Source organism: Tachyglossus aculeatus, chromosome X1 (genome assembly GCF_015852505.1).
Source record: "Tachyglossus aculeatus isolate mTacAcu1 chromosome X1, mTacAcu1.pri, whole genome shotgun sequence".
NCBI classification, from domain to species: domain Eukaryota; kingdom Metazoa; phylum Chordata; class Mammalia; order Monotremata; family Tachyglossidae; genus Tachyglossus; species Tachyglossus aculeatus.
This window is the reverse complement of record NC_052101.1, coordinates 3,339,681-3,345,260: the sequence shown is the minus strand read 5'-3', so window position 1 is coordinate 3,345,260 and position 5,580 is coordinate 3,339,681. Positions and strand designations below refer to the sequence as shown.

At 44.6% G+C, this 5,580-nt stretch overlaps 1 non-coding gene across 1 annotated transcript; it reads right to left on the bottom strand.

The window, feature by feature from the left end:
* Positions 1-1,933: 1,933 nt before the first annotated feature.
* LOC119920491 lies at positions 1,934-2,071 on the bottom strand. Its single transcript, XR_005448233.1, has one exon. It is a non-coding gene; the product is annotated as a small nucleolar RNA SNORA7 (small nucleolar RNA).
* Between the last annotated feature and the right edge of the window lie 3,509 nt (positions 2,072-5,580).

Sequence of the window (5,580 nt, the reverse complement as noted above, 5' to 3'; positions counted from 1 at the left end):
TCTAAAGACTGGGTTTGGGCCACATTTCAAATGTAAACACAATGCCACCAAATCTAGTTTCTTAATGCCTGGACTGGCCTGATCGAGAGTGTGTTTTTGAAATCGAGGAATACCAAAACCAACTTGGTGTTTGGCTATTCCACCCCGGGTCAGGTCTATTTGCTCAATGTGCAGAGACACACACAAGTGAAGGCAAGTCAGGGTAAACATAAATCTTCAGAAGCTTAAGAAGGAAGGAAGTGACATTCTTTCACTCCCTGCAAAATAGATTCTCTGAACCGATACGGGCTTACTTTTTGTTTGGCGATTCACCTGATTGAGGTGCTACACACAATACTCAGATGCGTATTGATCCTGCTCTCGGGGATCTCCTTCTACTGCCCATCCACCTCATCTCTTCTACTCCTCCCCGCAAGGCTTGGAGCCAACGATGAACTTCAAAATTCGACCTGGGCTCAATCTGGTTCATTTCCTCTTCTCTCACCCTCTCTCCTGCCTGGAAAATAGTGCCAGGAGAGGGAATCTGAAGTGCTTAATTCGAATATACATAAGCCTAATCTCGGAATTAGAAAGAAATCACATGAAAGTGGAGACAGGCCCCGACTGGCTCTGGAACCCTCCGAGCCTGCAGAGGGAAGTACTTGCTCTCCACTCACTATTTATGGAGGATGAGTTGATGGTTGCAAAGAATGTAAATCACCCATGAAGGATTTATCCCCAAGGGAAGCATTTGTGCTTAAGCAGGCTTGCCCCCACAAGCTATTCTCATTCTGGTCTTTCACTCCCGCCGGGTGTTAGCGTGTCTTCCTGAATTCCCTCAGAGATCAGGTTCTCCCTACTCATCGGAGGTCAGATCTCAAACGAGATGCAAGCGTGATATGGCTGCAGAGCCTGGAGAAGAGGCCCTTCCCTCCCTGATGGTTTGACAGAGCATCACCCGTATCAAAGCAGATCCAGCAAAAGCAGACTGCGATTTCCTCCTTTAGAAAACCCGTTAATAAGTTGGGGGGAGCGGAGGACTGCTCCCTCCACCCTGCCCTACTTCGAAGGGATGAAAGATCACACAAGCTCAATTTTCTCCTAGGTCCCATCCGGTTAAGCTACTGATCTGTCTGCAAGAGAGGCCGGGTCTGCGTAGGGTGAGATAAACCATGCTTTGAAGAAAAAAATATCCATGAGCTCTATATCCCTCAATGATGGAAACAGTGAAGCTATTTTCTTCATAGAACAGAGGGCGATGAACTTGGCTTCTGTTACATTATTGGCAACTCGGCGGAGAGCTGTTAGTTTCAACCATAGCCCTTGTGCTGTCTCCTCTAGACTATAAGCTCTTTGTGGGCAGAGAATGTGTCACTTTATTGTTATACTTTCCCAAGCTCTTAGAGGAGAGTTCTGCACACAGTAAGCGCTCAATAAATATGACTGACTGATGGTCAATATCTGCCCCTTCCTATCTCTGCCTTCCCTCTTTGGAAAAGAGAACTATAGACAATGTGAAATGTGCTTTCTTCATTCCTGGAACATCCAAAACAACAAAATGATACTGATTGGCCTGAAAATCTGAATCTGAGGCCTGAGAATTCTGGATTCTCAATCTAGACAATCCTTCAAGCTAGAATGAGCGTGTCTTGTCTTATGCTGTTGAGTCTTTTCCGACCTATAGTGGCTCCATGGACACATCTCTCCCAGAACCCAGCACTTAGAACAGTGCTCCAGTGCTTAGAACAGTGCTCTGCACATAGTAAGCACTTAACAAATGCCATCAAAAAAAAAAACCCACCTCCATCTGCAATTATTCTGGTAGTGAATCCATAGGATTTTCCTGGTAAAAATACAGAAGTGGTTTACCATTGCCTTCTTCCGTGCAGTCAACTTGTTGTCTCCACCCGCGACTCTCTTCCATGTCGCTGCTGCCCAGCACGGCTGAGTTTTGACTTGTAGCAGATTGCCTTCCACTCGCTAGCCACTACCAAAACTAGAAATGGAATGGGTAGGCCTCTGCTTGACTCTCCCTCCCGAAGTCGAAACTGGTAGTGTACTGGAAACTCTCCCGGTGCGATCCTGAGAGGGGTTGAAGCATGTATACCAACTCTCTTATACTGTACTCTCCCAAGCACTTGGTACAGCGCTCTGCACACAGTAATCATTCAGAAAGCAGAACTGATGATGAAGAGTCCTTGCAAAGCTTCAGATTGTCTGTCCCGTTTCAGCTCTACACAACTTTGGTTTCAGCTTTACCATATCAGCTCTGAGTTGCAAACACTGGGGAATCAGAAGCTAACAGCACTTAATATCTGTTAAGCATTTAACAAATACGTAATTATTATTACTATTAATAATAATAATAATAACAATGGTACTTGTTAAGTGCTTACTATGTGCAAAGCACTGTTCTAAGCGCTGGGGAGGTTACAAGGTGATCAAGTTGTCCCATGGGGGGGTCACAGTTTTAATCCCCATTTTACAGATGAGGTAACTGAGGCACATAGAAGAGAAGTGACTTGCCCAAAGTCACGCAGCTGACAGTTGGCAGAGTCGGGATTTGAACCCATGACCTCTGACTCCAAAGCCTGGGCTCTTTCCACTGAGCCACGCTGCTTCTGTCACCTGGTAAACTTGTCTCTAGACTTAGTACAGTGCTCTGCACACAGTAAGCGCTCAATAAATACGATTTATTGATTGATTGATTATGGATGGGGAACAGGACAGCTAATTCTGTTGTATTGTGCTCTCCAAGGGCTTTAAAGCAGTCAATCAACTTGCCCCCTCCTACCTCACCTTACTACTCTGCTATCACAACCCAGCCCACCCACTTCACCCCTTTAAAGTTAACCTTCTCAATGTGCCTCCATCTCGTCTACATCGCTGCCAACCCACATCCTGCCTCTGACCTGGAAAGCTCTTCCTCCTCAAATCTGACAACTACTCTCCCACTGAGAACAAGGTAATAATAATAAACAATGATAGTATTCCTTCAACACGTAACAGGTGCCAGACACTGTTCTAAGCACTGAGGTAGTTACAAGGTAACCAGGTTGTCCTCCGTGGGACATTACAGATGAGGTAATTGAGGCACAGAAAAGTTAAGGGACTTGCCCAAGATCACACAGCACACAAGTGGAGGCTGGTTGGAGAACGCAATACCAAGGAGTTGTATTTATCCTGTATTGTACTCTTTGATTAAATTAGATGCTCTATTGTGTATAAGGAAGCTCTGGATTGCTCGGAGTTGACTGTTCTTGACTGACAGAACAGCTGTCAATCAGGACTCCCTACTAGTGCTAGAAGGAGCACTATTACTCTATTTATTTATTTCTCTATTTATTTATTACTACTCTAATTATTTATTTATTTTATTTTGTTAATATGTTTTGCTTTGTTGTCTGTCTCCCCTTTCTAGACTGTGAGCCCACTGTTGGGTCGGGACCTTCTCTATATGTTGCCAACTTGTACTTCCCAAGCTCTTAGTACAGTGCTCTGCACACAGTAAGCGCTCAATAAATACGATTGAATGAATAAAAGGAGCTCTCGTACTAATAAAACTCCTCTCTAACAGATCCCCTCAAACACAACGCAGAGTACATGAAGTTTCTCCTCCTCACCTCCTTCAAAGCCTTATTGAGAGCCCATCTCCTTCAAGAGGCCTTCCCTGACAGCCGTCACTTTCCTCTTCTCCCACTCCCTTCTGCATCACCCTGACTTGCTGTCTTTTGTCATCCCCTCTCCCAGCCCCACAACACTTATCTGCAACTGTATTTATTTATATTAATGTCTGTCTACCCCGCTCTAGACTGTAAGCTCACTGTGGACAGGGAGTGTATCTGTTTATTATTGTATTGTACTCTCCCAAACACTTAGTCTGGTGCTCTGCACACAGTAAGGGCTCAGTAAATATGATTGAATGAATGAATTGAATGTTCCGCACATAGTAAGTGCTCAATTAATACCACTGATTGATTGAACACCTTATCTGGTTGGCCGGCTGGAAACCCCCCGTGGGGGTTTCAGTTCACCTCCCAGAAGCGGTTCCCATGGACGGCCTTTCCGGACAAATGAATCCTGTAGACTCCAGATGGAGTCAGAGAATGGGGAAGAGCCTTGTCAGTGGGAGATTTCCGTGCCATCACGGAAGACTGGATGCTGGGGATTTATTCGGTGCTAAATATGTAAACGGCATCTATGAATGTAGTTCGTCAAAACGTAGCTACTTCACTCGGCAGAGGTTATCCAACGCAATTACATTCAAGGAGAAATCATAAAGGGCACTGGTTAAAAGTTTTGCGGTGCTTCTCAGCTAAGAATCCTCCCGTTTCCCCAAGTGCCTGTGATCTTCTTAGATTACACTCCCCTGCACCGCTAAAGTACACTTCTGTTGTTTCATACAGTCTGCCTGAATCTTTGACTTACATTGTGTTTGCTCACATACAAACTAATTCTGAAAATTCAGTTGTCTGCAACAAGTCTCTCTTCATTAATACAAATTAGCCAGGTTCTACAGGGCACATTTAACTTTATGAATACGGCCTGCCCAACACAAGAAGTACATTCTTGTTTTTATCCGTACCCCGTGTAAACAGGAGCCAAGTCTATAAATTCCAGTCGGAAAGACTTCTCTAATTAAAATGTTAGCAACTTGGGTGAGACAGCTCAGTTATGAGCGGACCTTATTGTAAGTTTGCTCAGAACAAAGATTTAGCATCAGATGTCTTCTAGGTTGAATACCCTGCTAAAACACGTTTGAAGTAATAAATAAACAAAATCTCTGCTCCTAAAAGCTAAAAGTAGGGATTAGTAGGGAACAGATAAATGACCTCTTTGTAGATATGATGCTTTTCCCCCCTATACATTGACTAATTGACAACTATGTGGGTTGTTTTTTTTTTTGTTTGGGGGGGGGGGGGGAGATTTGAGTTGGCTCTGATCCCGTTACCACAACGTAGCTGGAACCCAGCCATCTGTCACAGCTGCTGCTCGCTTTAAACTGCCACACTAATTGACAATGAACCCAGAGACCTGTAATAATTGTGGCTGCTCAGTGACTCCAGCAGGTAATGCCTTCCTTTTAGTATCCATCAAGCCCCATCTGTGCTCTGACACCGCCTTTCTCCCAGAATGCTGGTCTCTGGGTGGTTCCACCGCGTGGATCCTGGCCGGGGAGGGAACGCCTCATTAGAGAGGCTTTGCGGAGGCCTGAGGGAAGCCGTGCCCACAATGAAATTGAAAACCTCCTAAAACTTGTTGTAAGATTTTAATCCTATTGCCAGGCATTCACAACATCTGCCATTCAGGCGCAGGTTCGGAGAAACTTGCAGATCCTGAGCAGTTTGTAGAAGTCAGTTTTACTCCAAATGCTTTCGCCTGGGTCCCCTCATTTTTTGGGGGGGAAAAAAAAGCCCCTCCTTCTGTTGTGGCTTGTAGAGAATTCTCTCGCCATGTTCTCAAAGTAGCAAATCTTCCCTTTTTCATGGAAACAATGCACAACTTCCAAGAACTGGCATAAAAATATACGATTAACTCAAAGAAACATAGCTCAGAAATTAGAGCTGCTCTGAAATAAATCTGTTCAGAAATAAATCCAAA